Below are 16877 nucleotides of genomic sequence, written 5' to 3'. Positions count from 1 at the left end.
GAAAGAACATGTACAGGTAGCCAGTGTGGCTGAGACTGATGGCATCAACAGGGTAGTGGACTGCATCACCATGAGGGGTTAGGGATCCTGTGTGTTCTGTATGGTAGCATACACCCTCACTCCATGCACCAGACAGCCATACATACACACACACACTGTGCAGACCACAAATGTCGTACACATTTGGATAGCTGATGTGTGATACACACACCACACCTGCCTACGTCATGCTTTCCACACTGCAGTATGTACAGATCTCTACAACAGTGTACAGGGGTGTGTGACAATTGGGTTGTATTCCACACCATATGTGGCATATATGGTCACACAAGCAAACACACATGGCAGTACTGTGAATTATACACCTGCTATATGATGATACGTCTGACAGACATGCAGCAGTATTGGCCGCATTATGTGTACCAACGCTACCTTCGGCAATTGTGCTGCTATATGCACACGGGAGGAAGCAAGTGTTACAGGTTTCAAGTGACATACTGTCGGTAACACCTGACCGCTGTGTAGGTGTTATGTCTCCACCGTCAAGTAACGGTAACATAGCATACTGTTTGCACATGTCATGGTAGGATGGCGTGTGACACACCTGTGAGCCGTCCCCTGGCAAACATCCATCTACACAGGTGCATCATCACTTTATGTACACAAATCCATCCATACCTGCTGTACATCCTACCATACTGTCAGTATGTCACCATATACAAGTGTCAATTATGGGGCTGCATTGCAGCTGCATGTTGTAGTTAGGCACAGATGAGTTACTTACATCAGCTACTGTACATGCATGGTAGCTGCATGCACACTACAGATTGTACATGTGTGTTGGTCCTACATGCCTGTCATGTAGCCATGTTTGTATGTATTGCAATTGGTGGGCATGTGTGTTGACATACATAACACATGGACTGTTGTATGATATGATGGTTGTCATGGGTAACTAGTACAGAGGGAATGTGTCCTCGGTCAACATTGCTACCTCATGTACTGTTAGCATTCAACAGCCATGGACCCACCTTCCATTTGTGTGTGTATGATTGTTGTAGCCACTTGTCTGCACAGAGGACAGCAAAAGCTATGATATGTACATATGTGGTGTGTGTTTGGTCCATGCACATATCCACTGCAATTACATGTATGACATAGCCAAACATGTATGTTCGTTGGTGTACAGCAACAGTCATCTGTCACAGCTGTGTACGACCCAGGGCCCCTGATATGTGTAGAGTCAACCTGGTTATGTACAGTGGTATCATTGCAATGCATAACACATGATGGAACCCTGTCGGTACATGTGTAGTCTGCACAGTTGCTGTAGACCTATGTACAGTCCACTGGTCATGAGTCACGGTGTTGTGTTAATGTATGGCTGTGTATTGCTGGTCCAATGACATGGTGATGTGTGACGGCTACATCGTAGATTGTGGTGTGTACCTCTGTGATCTACACCTGAGACAACTGTGATAGCTCCTGAGTGTGTACTGGTCAATACATGTGAGTGGCCTTCATGTACGTGGGGACAGTAATACCATACTGTGGCCTTCTGTTTTTAGAATCCGTGTGCATGCAAGACGGCCCTTTGCAACTGCTAAGTGTGTGAGCATGCCCAGTACGCCGTTGTGTAGCTGGACACACAGTACATTCCAAACTGTGCCCTTCCGTGATTAGAATCCGTGTGCATGCAAGACGGCCCTTTGCAACTGCTAAGTGTGTGAGCATGCCCAGTACGCCATTGTGTAGCTGGACACACAGTACATTCCAAACTGTGCCCTTCCGTGATTAGAATCTGTGTGCATGCAAGACGGCCCTTTGCAACTGCCAAGTGTGTGAGCATGCCCAGTACGCCATTGTGTAGCTGGACACACAGTACATTCAAAACTGCGCCCTTCCGTGATTAGAATCCGTGTGCATGCAAGACGGCCCTTTGCAACTGCTGTGTGAGCATGCCCAGTACACCATTGTGATACTAAGTATGTGGGCTATTGACATCCTGTATAGTGATGGTGGTCATCCAGGCAACAGATGTCCATTTTCAATGTCACGATGGATGCCTACATTGAACACACTGGTTGCCGTCTTGAAGGGTGTACGGTCTGTGGCGCATCCTGAATTTATGTAGTGTTGTTGTAGTGCTCCGTAGATATTTGGTTGCCCTGATCACACCACTGCCGTGTGTTTGTCTATGTCTACGTTGGGATTGTAATATGCTTTCAGACTGCTCACTCTATACATTCCCTATCGGCGTCCTTGCCTTTGCGGATGATGTCACCCACCTAGAAGTATGCCTCTGGAAGTGCTGTGCTCAGTAATCTCAGTAGCGCATTTTGTAAATGCATAATGCTGTAGTGTGATAAGGTAGTTAGGTGTATGTTCGACTCCCAGCCCTGTCAAGTGTGTGTGTGTGTGTGTGTGTGTGTGTGTGTGTGTGTGTGTGTGTGTGTGTGTGTGTGTGTGTGTGTGTGTGTGTGTGTTTCCAGCTGCCTGGGGACACAGTAATGCTTTTAGATGCCTCACACCACATACATTCCCTATCGGCGTCTTTGCCTTTGCGGATGATGTCACCCACCTAGAAGTATGCCTCTGGGAGTGCTGTGTTCAGTAATCTCGGTAGCGCATTCTGTAAATGCATCATGCTGTAGTGTGTTAGGGTAGCTAGGTGTGCGTTCGACTCCCAGCCCTGCCAAGTGTGTGTGTGTGTGTGTGTGTGTGTGTGTGTGTGTGTGTGTGTGTGTGTGTGTGTGTGTGTGTGTGTGTTTTTGTGTGCATGCTCCCGTCTGCCTAGGGACGCAGTCTTGCTTTAGATGCCGCATACCACAGCAGTTTTCTACCGACATCTTTGCCTTTGTGGATGATGACACGCACCTAGATGACTGCCTCTGGGACTGCTGTGCTTAGTAATCTTGGTAGCACATTCTGTAAATGTGTCATGCTGTAGTGTGTTAGGGTAGTTAGGTGTATGTTCGACTCCCAGCCCTGCCAAGTGTGTGTGTATGTATGTGTGTGTTTGCACGCATGCTCCCATCTGCCTGGGGATGCAGTCTTGCTTTTAGACACCGCACACCACAGCAGTTTCCTACCAACGTCTTTGCCTTTGCGGATGATGACATGCACCTAGATGACTGCCTCTGGGACTGCTGTGCTTAGTAATCTCGGTAGTGCATTCTGTAAATGCGTCATGCTGTAGTGTGTTAGGGTGGTTAGGTGTATGCTCGACTCCCAGCCCTGCCAAGTGTGTGTGTGTGTGTGTGTGTGTGTGTGTGTGTGTTTGCAGCTGCCTGGGGACACAGTAATGTTTTTAGATGCCTCACACCACATACATTCCCTATCGGCATCTTTGCCTTTGCAGATGATGTCACCCACCTAGAAATATGCCTCTGGGAGTGCTATGTTCAGTATTCTCAGTAGCGCGTTCTGTAAATGCGTCATGCTGTAGTGTGTTAGGGTAGTTAGGTGTATGTTCAACTCCCAGCCCTGCCAAGTGTGTGTGTGTGTGTGTGTGTGTGTGTGTGTGTGTGTGTGTGTGTGTGTGTGTGTGTGTGTGTTTCCAGCTGCATGACAACAGTACATTGCTTTTACAGTATTCACTCTCCATAACATCCATGCAGCGTCTTTGCCTTTGATGCTGCTGTCTGCAGGCTAGACATGTGCCTGTGTGAATCATGCGATCCACTGATCATGGTAGCGCATTTTGTAACTGCGTGATGCTGTCGTGTGGTACAGTGCTTACGTTTATGTTCTGTTCCCAACCCTGCCACGTGTGTGTGTGTATGTAGCTATCTATATATCTATATATATATATATATATATATATATATATATATATATATATATATATATATCTATATATATATCTATATATATATATATATCTATATCTATATCTATATATATATATCTATATATATATATATATATATATATACATATATCTATATATATATATATATATATATATATATATATATATATATATATATATATATATATATATATATATATATATATATATATATATATATATATATATATATCTATATATATATATATATATATATATATATATATATATATATATATATATATATATATATATATATATATATATATATATATATATATATATATATATATATATATATATATATATATATACATATACATATCTATATATATATATATATATATATATATATATATATATATATATAAAATGTATATATATATATATATATATATATATATATGTATGTTGGGATTATCACTCTTGACTCTGCTGCATTGCCTGTACGTGAGCACCATGGATGTATGTACATCTGCTATGGCTCTGTGATAGTGCACATACTGTGTGCTCTAGTGATCGTGGGTTATATATGTGTAGAGACCGGTTATTGTGTTGCTGGGTATTACACGGGCATTGGAAACAATGTTAGTGCAGCACCTTTGACTGGTCGTATGCAGATCTCGGCAACAGTCAGCAGTGGTTATTACACTGGAGTGTGAGTATGGCTCATATCCATCTGTAGTAACTGTCAATTCTATGCACCTCAGGTTAACATTACAGACGCACGTTTATCCACAGGTTGTGGTACAGATCCCAGGACTGTATGTGTCGACATTGACAGGTGCAGGACTGAGTTGTGTTGGATGCATGGAGGGGTGTCCATGGCCAGTAATGGGGATCTCTACAGCCTGGCAGGTACGGTCTGTGACTGTCCCACAACCTCCTGTATATGGCTGACACATGCTGTACCTGTGTATATGCAGACACACACACTTACCACAAACAGCTACTGCTATCACATACACACACCCATTGCACCATCATTGGGCCATGCAGTAACCGTTGTCCCTCACACACACACACACACACACACACCTACGTGTACATTGGATGGCTCTATGACAGCTCTGGACATGTTAACACCACACCCTGTGCATATGATGTCACCTGTGCCATCACCTGTGATGTGTAACATTGATGCAGGATCTGAATAACCTGGTGCTGCTGCACACGGTGGCTTTATTCCACTGTATTGATGTTAGCATGCTGTTAACACACAGTGTGTTACTTCCAGGTGTACTTCATCAGGCATGATGCATTGCAGCTATGACCATCACTGTAGCACAGTTTACAGCACTGTTACTTCTGATGTAGTCTCCATCCATGTGCCATTTCACTGATGTGTGTAGTATTGGCAGCATGTGTGTCTGTGTGTGCAGTACGTGTGTGATGTGTGTAGTACACATGTATACATGCTTACAAACGCATACACGACATTACACTGGCTTCACCATTCGTACACTAGCTTACTCGTTCTTCCACACGCGCACACAGGCTAACACATGCACACACATACTTACTCGGGCTTACTGGCATGCATGGGCACAGACACACTGTGGGCAGGTTTGCAGGTCACATCGGTGGTATCCATGGCATACTTCCTCAGTCTCCTGACATTCCCTAGGACATGTCTCTTCCACTGAGTACTGACAGCACACATGACACTGCTCCGGTAAGGATACAGTGTTTTGTACATACACACTCATGTTGTCACCTGTCTTCTACTCTAATAGTCCCCTTAACCTACACTACATGGTAGAGGCTTGGCCCATTTGGCATGACATGTTGTGATTCACTATCCTCAGCCTCACTTGCCTCACACTGCCTACAAATGTTTCGTTACATCTCTGACAGAGCGCTTCCACACATAAGTACCAGTACGCAGTAGCCATGTTGTCTCCAGCTTGCTATTCATCTGCATGGCGTACTAACATCTAACTAAACCTACATTTTGTATGTATATTATCTATGTATTGTTTTGAAGCACAGCGCGTTCTCGTGGCACTGTGCTACGCTTCCACACCAGGGATCGGGGGAGGACAACTACTGATTCATTGATATCCAAAGGACAAAGCCGCCACTGGCCTTGGACTTGGACACTGGCATGCTTCTTTGACTGTATTCATACTGTATTTGAAGCTATCATTCCTCCATTTAGCAACGTGCAAAACGTTAGTCGCATAACATCCAGGTACATTTCTGCACATAACTCTGCTCTTGCACGGACAGCTTACTGTTTCATGTATCGCGTAATTATGTAGGGTTACCACCTGTCCCACTTTGCGAGGGACAGTCCCTCTTTGGGCAGTTGTGTCCTGCAAAAAATGTGAAAAAATGGCAAATGTCCTGAGATTTTAGGACAAAATTATTTTCTATATTTGATGTCATAGTTGCATGAAACAATTATTCTGTATCTGAAACACCTAAATGTTATAAGAAATAGAATAAGGAACTAAAATGCTACAAGAATAGACTTTTATTCAGGCAAAAAAATGAAGTTCTGTCCTTTGTACTGGCCGTGGGTATGTTTTGCCCTGCAAAATCTGATGTTTCTAGCACAAATGTCCCACTTTGGTCATTTGGAAAGGTGGCAACCCTATAATTACATCATTTGCATAGCTTACACATACAAATGGGGTATGTTGCAAATCCCAACACTGTCCGTGCAATGTTCGTGTTACGGGCGGTCTTGCACGCCCCTACGGGTGTTTTCTGAATAGCCTGGCAGTCATCTTTCCTTGCTGTACTCTCACTCAATCCATACACGCCGGAGGCTTCGTGTATCATGGCCTAGGCTTTGCTGTGTGCTATGTCTATTTGTGGTGTATGCATGGCTGTGGGTATGTCCCACTGTCATCAATGGTAAAGGTGACACCCAATAGGTACTTCCTGTAGACTGCTCTGTCATTTGACATGTCAGAATATACCTGCGGATGAACTTCCTACTGCAGCGCTTTTCATATCTTCTGAGTTATCTTGCAGTCGATAATGCTGTTTCCTCAGACATGTATCTGTTTCAGATCATACCTATCAACCTCCTAGTGCAAAACATCCGTACAAAGCCTAACATGATGGGGGGACAGATAGGGGCAGATTCTACATATTGCTCTTACAAATGTAGATAGTTGACAGTATTATAGGTTTTGCATTAGTATGACTTTTCTGAGGGATTTGGGGTCTTAAACACATATGTTTATCATTATTTAATGATGTCAGTTCTCAGGTATTTGGCAGACAGGTACAGATTGTGAGAGGAACACACCACACATATGAGGCATACATCTGCACATTCGTACAGTTGCGAGGTATGTTTCTGATACTGGACATCAATTTCCTTACCCCAATACACACAATACATGGTGCCTTCACAGGCCAGTTACCATTACATTCCTATTGCAGGACACACCCACCCACTGGGTTATATTCCTCACACAGGCCAACAGGTGCTTATCCACACTAACTATTCCATCATGTACCTTATGTGTACGCCGGTATTTGCGCTTTCCGTCAGTGGCAGAGCTCACGTACAAGTAAGGGGGACTGGACACTGTATCGGTGCACTGCATGACACCCTGAGGGACACATGTCTTTTGAGTCTATTAACCTTGCACATTGACTTTCACAGGCCATACATTGTAATTCACATTTGTGGACAAACATGCTTATGACTTGTACATGTTTTGTCATTTGTCCTGACGTCTTTCTTCTCACCTGTCCACCTAGTATCACTAGTTCTGTACATTTCATTAGGACGGGTTACCTTCATACCTCTCACCTGTACACATTATGGGTATACGCCCTGGGGTTTGACCTATGATTCTGTTACATTTGTCATGATAATGTGCCTTTCTGGTAGATTGCTGGCAAGCCATGATGGACTGTGCGGTTAGGTAATCATGACTGACATTTCTATTTCATGATTACTAACTCTCATAACATTCGCATTCCTGACTACGCAATTATTCTATCAATGGTCTGACTTTGTCTGAGGTATATTTAATATAGTCCCTATTTGTCTGTCGTGTACTATGCCTTAGTCCAGCTGCCTTATTCTGACATTCTGGCAGGTATGGTTACCATCTTGGTTGTACGCGTGTCCATCCATGATAATTGCCTACATGACACTGATATAGGTCCCTATGTCTTCCCCCAATGGTTTACACAATATCCAGTAGATGGGTTGCACCTTTTTGGAGAATGTAGGCGTGTGCTATACCCACATAGGTATATTGATCACTCCCATGGGGCATACCTAATAGATCTCTGCCAACCAACACCTTGGCCCAATTCTGCATACCCATGATTCCCATACCTGACACCTCCACAGTACCCATTACACATGTTTAATGTGAGCAATAATAAAGTGTGAGGACACTTCTGAGCACTCCCTACTCTGCGGATATCAGCTCGTACATCATACATTCAATCAACCCATGTGTTATTACCCTTGCACCTGCTACTGTTGCATGTACACCTATATCGTAGTTGCAGGTGTGACTTCTTTTGCATCAATGATGGTTGGCACTTCATACAGGATCAATTTTTGGGGTCCTGCAAAGGACACCTATATTCATGTTTAATGTGTAGAACTTACAGGCCCTGTCACACTGGTACTTTCCGGGCAATGGTTTGGAAACCATCGGTTTATTCTCCTTTCATGCATGTCTGTCTATCCATATTAGCTATACCGTGACCTATTTATATACAGGTGTTCTATGTACAGGGACATATGTTTGTTGTGTATATATCTATTCATGTATCGTGTGTGCATAGATTTATATATGTACATATATACATATGCCTGTACATTCCTCATCTCGTAATTTGCTTTGGAGTATGTCTGTGGATATATGTGTATATATATCTCCATATCGTACCTTTCAACTGTACAGATTTCCACTGCATGTACAGCTGTTTGCCTCTTATCTTTGGTCCGTTTTTCATAACCTTGTGTCTATCTGGCAAGTTAGTGGCATATCATTAAAGACTGACGTTGGTAAATAATGACAAACATTTCAGGTTACGACTTCATACCCTTCAGAGAATCCATGCTAGTGACACACCTGTTATTCTATCCACTTTCTATGTTTGTTAGGGCAATATCTGGGGAATTGTCCCTATTTGTACCAGTTGTTGTCATGGCTTTGTCCGGTTTCGTACTTTACGGGTTTAACAGATATGTACATAGAATGTGGGGAAAACACCATTCATTTTCTATTCTGTGAGTGGATTACACACGCGCAGGCGCACTTGCATATCCTAACCAAAGAACAAAAATGAAACTTGTAAAAAATGTCCACGGAGGCAAGGGCTCACCCAAAAGATGCTTTATTCCAAAAAAAAATTCACAACCTTCACCACAGCTGACCTAGGTTTCATCTGTATGACTTCATCAGAGTGTGGTGAAAAAGGCAGCGTATAAATCACCAGTCCATTTCACCTCAGCTAGTTCCGTATGTAATGTTAAGTCCCCTCCTCTCAAACTTTCTCCAATTATCAGTTTTAATATAGGTTTGCGCGATTAAACATCAACATGCAGCCAGCAGTTCCTGCCATTTGTTCAGCTTGGTATCCACAAGTCTGCTGTTGCTCCAATCCTGTCAATAAGCCACTTTGCTGCCTCTAGTATGGTGGAATAGAATTTTCTTCAGTCAGTTGATACATTTGCAGAATTTTTAGTGCCATTAACGTCGAATGCAAGCTGTCCTCTCTTTGTCTGAGCTGCTCAATATGAGCTGTAAGTTAAGAAGAGTCATTTCATTTTCCCTCTGGGAAAACAAGGCCTGTGATAATCATTGCTGCTCCAGCTGTTCAGCTTGCATTGCTTGTAATCCAAAAACTATGAATAAAATGAACAAAGAAACCAACAAAAAACTGCTGAAAACAAAAAAAAAATGCAAACCAGAAAACTGGATATATACAGACCCCAACTTTGCACTTGCATATCCTTATTGTGGGTTACATGTGTTTCATAGATAATTGTGCTTCCATGAACTTTCATAATTCTGACCGTAACAGTTACTTATCTGTATTCCAGTTTACGGACTACTGCGAAACACACATTCACCTTTACATATTTAAATATGTGTACTGCACGAACGCTTTCATTACACTTTCAGGTTATATGTGCAGTGGTCGTAGGTCAACCGGGACTTCATTCACTTTGGCCGGATACCGGAACCACTATTCTATTGGTGTTCTCCCTCATTGATATGCATTCCCATAGTACTTAGCTACATGAATATACACCTCACCGCTTCACCTACGACACAGGCATCCTTTCTCCTGCTGGGAAAAAGGCGGTACTACATATTACACATTCCCTATTGCCTACTGCTGTGGACTCCGGCTGCATTGTTAATCACTCAGAGGATATGCAGAACACCAAGGCATATAGTCCAGCCACATACAGGTCTTTGATTGTCAAGGTGTTCATGTAATGATCTGGGTTTAGGCTTGTCCACCTGGTGAACGGAACTTCCCTGGCCGAGGTCAAATGTCAGACGAAGCATATGGACAGGGATTATCTCCCTATTTTGAAGTTTTACCTGTGTTTATAGACACAGGTGTTTGGGAACCTGTCAGAAGCTTATTCTGTTGGCATTACATATTATGGGTGGGGTTGTTATAGTCCATACTCCATGATGAGGGGTGTTCCCATTCACATTTGACTATTACCTGTATACAGTCTTATGGGGATTATTATTTTTGGACATGAAGTGACTACAGGTATGCAGTTGTACATTACACAAGTGTGAAGGGCTGTTCTTGTAAATATGTACAGAACATACCTCTCAACCTCTTAGAGCACCGAACCTGTGCAAAACCTACACAATGGGGGGACAATTAGGGACACATTTTAATGATTGCTCTTACAAGCTTAGAACATTGATAGAATGCTAGGTTTTGCATTAGCATGACTTTTGTGCAGGTTGTGGAGTCTTATACTCAGGATATTTCTCATTATTTAGTGATGTCAATCCTCAGCTATTTACCATACTGGTGCAGATTGTCGGAGGCACACACCAACACTATGGGGCGAACCTGTGGTCATTCTTAGGGTTGCCACCTTTTCAACTGCCCAAAGTGGGACATGTTCTGTAGAGATGTCAGATTTTCCAGGACAAAACATACCTACAGCCATGCATAGTACTGAACTTTAACCTTTTTTGTACATATAATAGCTTATTCTAGTAACATTTGAATTGCTTATGCTACTTCACATAACATATTGAGGATTCATATATAAAATAACCGTTTTATGCGACTATTAAAGTAAATTAGGAAATAAACTCTCAGGACATTTGCTATGTGTTGATTTTTTTCACAGGACACAACTGCCTACAGAGGGATTGTTACTCGCAAAGTGGGACAGGTGGTGACCCTAGTCATTCTGAGAATATCCGGACAGTTGAGTGGTATGGCACGGACCTCTGTAATACGCTGTTGTGTTCTGGCACAGCAGTAGCTCAGCATTAAAGACTGCAGTCGGAACGTGCTGACAGACAGTTGAGTTTCAGACTTCATACTCCAGACATTAATGCCAATGTGCAAACTGTTATTCTATCAAATTCTACGTTTCTAAGAGATATGTTTACAGATTGTCCCCGATTTTGGACCTTTGTCTCACTTATATTCACGGCTTTGTCCAGATATCTTGCTCACACAGGTTGACAGGTATGGTCAGTCATGACTGCACACAGTGTCCCTCACACTTAATCAGGGTTGACCTGTTTACGTAGTGTCTTCCTCGCCCTCATGCCGTTTGCCACTATGCAAATGTGTGCATTACATTCTCCCTCCTATTCGTGTCTGGACATGTGCATCACGGGAAGGTATTTTATTCTGGGTGGTAGGATATGCATACCCACTTAGGGCTGGACAGTGTCATGGACCTCCACTGCATGTTCTGACTTGTGTCCAGATATCTACTGGATTGGACATCATGTCATCATACCCATTCTACTATTTACACAAGTCGGTCATCCCATGAGGGATATCCCAAAAAATTGGTCAAAACCAAAACAAGTTAGATAACGAAGATTTTTGTGGCTGCATGAAAACGTGCAGGGGGTTTTACCTGCAGGAGATACATGGTTTGCAATCCTGACACTGCCTAGGGTGACAATACCTACTACATATGCGTAGGGGTCACTGTGTGTAGCTGTTTCTGCAACAAACCAGTGGACCAAGTACGGCTGGATTTGGTGGATGTTCTGGTATGGTGGCAGGTTGTGTGTTGTGGAGGGTATGCTGGGTAGGCTATTATGCATCCAGGTGTGTTGCATTTGTTATGGCCAGTTTCATCAGGACCCATCTGTGGATATGTGATGGTGCCGTATCTATACATTTGTCTTGCATATTTCCATATTTATATGTTTGTGAGATTGTGTTCTACACTATGGCCTGTCTGCTTGTCTTGCAGCTGTTTCTACATGAGGTTGTGTTTCTTTCCACTTCACCTGCTGCCCCCTCATACACCTCCGGTTCACCTTTTCTGCATATGACACAAGTATCGCCTTTGAGGAATTTACCATTAAACACACACCCCTCACACGCAAATTACTCACACCCCATAGAGCACTACTTTGGTTGTTGGCCCATGACATGGCCGGAGTTACACATTGACTACCCTACATGTGTCGGGTACCTTTATGGTTGTGTGGACTACCCTGCCATGTTTGCTTTCCACATGCTATACCTCACGCACAAAGGTACATGCCCTTACTTCACTTTCATTACTTGGTTGGTGTATCCGGGTACTACCCGATCGACTGTGTCACATACACGTTCGGATTATACAGCTGACTTCCGGATTTTGCCAGCCTGTTTTACTCATTGGTAGGATGGCACCTTTTCCTATGTCCAAGCTATTCCTTACACATGTCCGACCATTGTGGACATTGCCTCCTCACAGTCAACGGTTGTGTTTCCACCTTTTCAATTGGCCACAGTGTGACATAGGGTTACCACCTGTCCCACTTTGCGAGGGACAGTCCCTCTTTGGGCAGTTGTATCCTGACATGTAATTGTCAACATGGCAAATGTCCTGAGATTTTAGGACAAACATATTTCTTATATTTTGTGTGTTAGTTGCTTTAAACAGTTAATTCTGTATCTGAAATATCTGACTGTTATGAGAAACAGAATAAGCAACTAAAATGCTACAGGAATACACTTTTCTGTAGGCAAAACAGTTATGTTCAGTCCTTTGTACTGGCCATGGGTATGTGTCGGCCTCTACAGTCTGATGTCTGTACCAAACATGTCCCACTTTGGCCATTTGTAAGGGTGGCAACCCTACTGTGACAGTTGCGGTGAACACAGCATATTTTACAGGCCGACACATACCCAAGGTCTGTTCGGCAGACAGAACTTACAATTCTTGCCTATATCTAAGCTTATTCTTGTAGCATTTTGGTATCTTATTCTGTTTGTTATGACATTTATGTATTATACGTCCAGTGAAATATGTTTAATGCAACTATTGCATGACGTCTACGGAGGAATTATGTCCTATATTCTCTGGACATTTGCCAGTTTTACATGTTTGTGTCACGACACATCTGCCCACAGAGGGACTGTCGCTCGCAAAGTGGGACAGGTGGTAATCTTGGTCGACGGTACGGATCATACTGTTCCTTTTGGCCTACATGTGTCTGTGTTGTTATGGCTCATTTATATGCTCCTTCTGTTTCGTTTACATGTGTATGCTATTTCCTATCACATTTGGTATGTGAAATACGGACATACCTTTTGTATGTGACTATTACATGGCTTGTGGAATATGATTCAGACATACGGTCACTACCTATATCTACATTTCTCCTTGTGTATTTTGTTATGGACACATCTGCACAGCTATGTTCCCTCCCTCAAATTATGGGTCGACTGGTGACCCTCTCCTTTGGACTGGACATACCTACTGGCGGTGCGCTAACATCTGATACATTTCACTTCCACATGGTATAGCTATCAACACTACGTTGGACTACAGGCACACGGTTTTCCTGTCATTTGTTCATGGGTAGGGACCCGTTATTCCCTACCGTGCATTTGTGTTTGACTCTTCATTTTCTGTTCGCAGGGACTCTGCTTTGCATACGTTTCAGTCTCCACGGACACTGATAGGTACGATTACTATTGCTGGTGGAATATAATATTCAGCAGTTTAGGTTGCTCCTCTAAAGCCGACATTGACACGCCTCCCTGCGCAACTTCGATATGCCCCTTGCACTCGTGCACATTTCCTATGCACGTGGCTGTGGCAGCTGCGCGCCTTCATTAATATGCATATGGCACGTCTACTCCACATCTACGCTGCACGGCTGGCGCAAGCCTTACGCCGGACTTGCGCCGAGCTTCATGAATCCGGGGGATAGTTTAAAACTGGCAAACTTCTGAACTGTAAATGGCATGTCTTTTACTTATACATACATTAATGATTTTTACGCAACAAAATGTAGCAAAAAGTAAATTAAAAGAGAAAGCACTTTTTTATTGACAGCCCAATATAATTTTAAAACTATGAAAAGCAATAATTAATGGCTAAATTTGGACTACTGGAGTACTACAACATAAAAAATCTAGAAGATAAATATATTTCCAAAAAAAATGTAAAAGCCACTGAAGGTAAAACTAAGCAATAAAAATTTAGTCCCAACTGCTTACAAAATTTTACATAATTACAACCAAGTATCACAGATCTGCTCACATATTCTACTATTTAAATAACATAGGTTACCCCTCAGTGTTCATCCATTAATAAGTTAGCCACATAAATAAATTACTGATAACTTATACAGCGGATATTTCATGACTATCACAATAAAGTATAACTCACACCAGTCTCCTTAGATTAGACCTTTTTAGCCGGATTCCCGGAACACAATGTGAGAGATTTACACAGTTGGTATGCAATGTACAAATAGTGCAGTGTGTAGAGCTATTGCATCAGAAAATGTATGATAGTTGGAAATGTGATTTATGAACTGTGCAGTCCAGAGTTACATCTGAAGCCAAGACTGGCTTTTGTACATAGGTCTGGGTGAATAATGCTGCTGCTATGACTCCTATAGTGCAATACTTTGCATGGAGGTTGTCATTATACATGGCAATCCATTATGATGTCAGATGTCTATTAAAATGACACAGACATGGTAATCCATTATGAAGTAAGATGTCTAATAACAGGACACAGACATGGCAATCCATTATAATGTCAGATGTCTAATAATAGGACACATAACGTCTAGGTCAAGAGCATGGGTAGAGCGACAGTTAGTGGTCCCTATAAAGTGTACAAAGCATGCCTCAAACACACAGCTCCTCCATCACGTGGCTGCATATACAACACTAAAGACATTGCTTTGTACAGCCAGTGGGCATGTATCTTTCCACACATTCATACATGTACACAGATATGTTGCTGACAGAACCCCAAGATATGTAGCATGCACCAACTCAGGAACTGCTCTGTTGACCATGTGTCAGCTGAAATCCCTTCAAAATAGCACAATTGCTTGTGGACAGCAGCAGAACAGTAGTATCTTTTAGAGAGTCCAAGGCCATAGTAAGATGCAAGTGATTCCCTGTACATAGATTTGCATAAGTTGCAAACAGTTCTAAAGTCTGCAGAACTGCATGGTCAAGATATGGGTATCAGGCATCCCATTTCAAGCAGAATGCTGTATGGCTTACTCCATACATGTAAATGACTGTACAGATGAGATGAGACAGGAGTCCCCGTGGACTATGATGTTTGCAGATGACTGTGATCTGTAGTGAGAGTAGGGAACAGGTGGAGGAGACCCTGAGAGGTGGAGATATGCTCTAGAGAGAAGAGGAATGAAGGTAATCAGGACTAAGACAGAATATGTGTGTGTGAATGAGAGGGAGGATAGAGGAATGGTGAGGATGCAGGGAGTAGAGCTAGTGAAGGTGGATGAGTTTAAGTACTTGGGATCAATAGTTCAGAGTAATGGTGAGTGTGGAAGAGAGGCAAAGAAGAGAGTACAGGCAGGATGGAGTGGGTGGAGAAGAGTGTCAGTTGTGATTTGTGACAGACGAGTACTAGTAAGAGTAAAAGGGAAGGTCTACAAGAGGGTAGTGAGACCAGCTATGTTATATGGGTTGGAGACTGTGGCATTGACAAAAAGACAGGAGTCAAAGCTGTACATGGCAGAGTTAAAGATGTTAAGAATTGCACTGGGTGTGATGAGGGTGGACAGGATTAGGAATAAGTATATTAGAGGGTCAGCCCAGGTTGGAAGGTTTGGAGACAAAGCCAGAGAGGCAAGATTATGTTGGTTTGGACATGTGCTGAGGAGGGATGCAGAGTATATTGGGAAAAAGATGCTAAGGATGAAGCTTCCAGGTAATAGGAAAAGAGGAAGGCCTAAGATAAGGTTTATGGATATGGTGAGAGAGGACATGCAGGTGATTGGGGACAGAGCAAGATGCAGAGGGCAGGAAGAAATGGAAACAGATGATTTGCTGTGGTGACCCCTAATGGGAGCAGCCAAAAGAAGAAGATGCTATACAAAGAAAGTAAAACATAAGATGACACTTCAACTTCTTTAGAACTCAACACTCCAAAAACATTAAAGCAAATGTTTTTGAATGGGTTGCCCATGCTTGCATCTCCATTCCCCCAGTTTCTATACATAATCACTACAGTGGCACAGATACTTAAGAAAGGAGAAATCCCAAAAACAAAAGAAATCCTTTTTGGCTTACACAAAGAAACTGCAGCAGCATTCATTTCCTATTGAAATCAGGGATTATGAAGTTCAATGTCAAGGAGCTGAAATCGACAGCAAGGAATCCTGACCACTGGTTAAAATGTAGGGAAGCTGTTCTGGGAATATAGATAGGCATAGCATATATGGGAAGAAGTCACAAATGAATATACATGTATATTAATAAAGCAACTGACAATAATCACCAAGGATTGTAATCAGCTTCCAAATGTTTAACAGGAAGAAACAAATTACCAAAACTGGCAAACAAGTATTTTACC

The sequence above is a fragment of the Protopterus annectens genome, chromosome 2.part0 (assembly GCF_019279795.1).
Source record: "Protopterus annectens isolate FY-2018-M chromosome 2.part0, PAN1.0, whole genome shotgun sequence".
Classification (NCBI taxonomy): Eukaryota; Metazoa; Chordata; order Ceratodontiformes; family Protopteridae; genus Protopterus; species Protopterus annectens.
Note: the sequence above shows the minus strand (reverse complement) of the source record.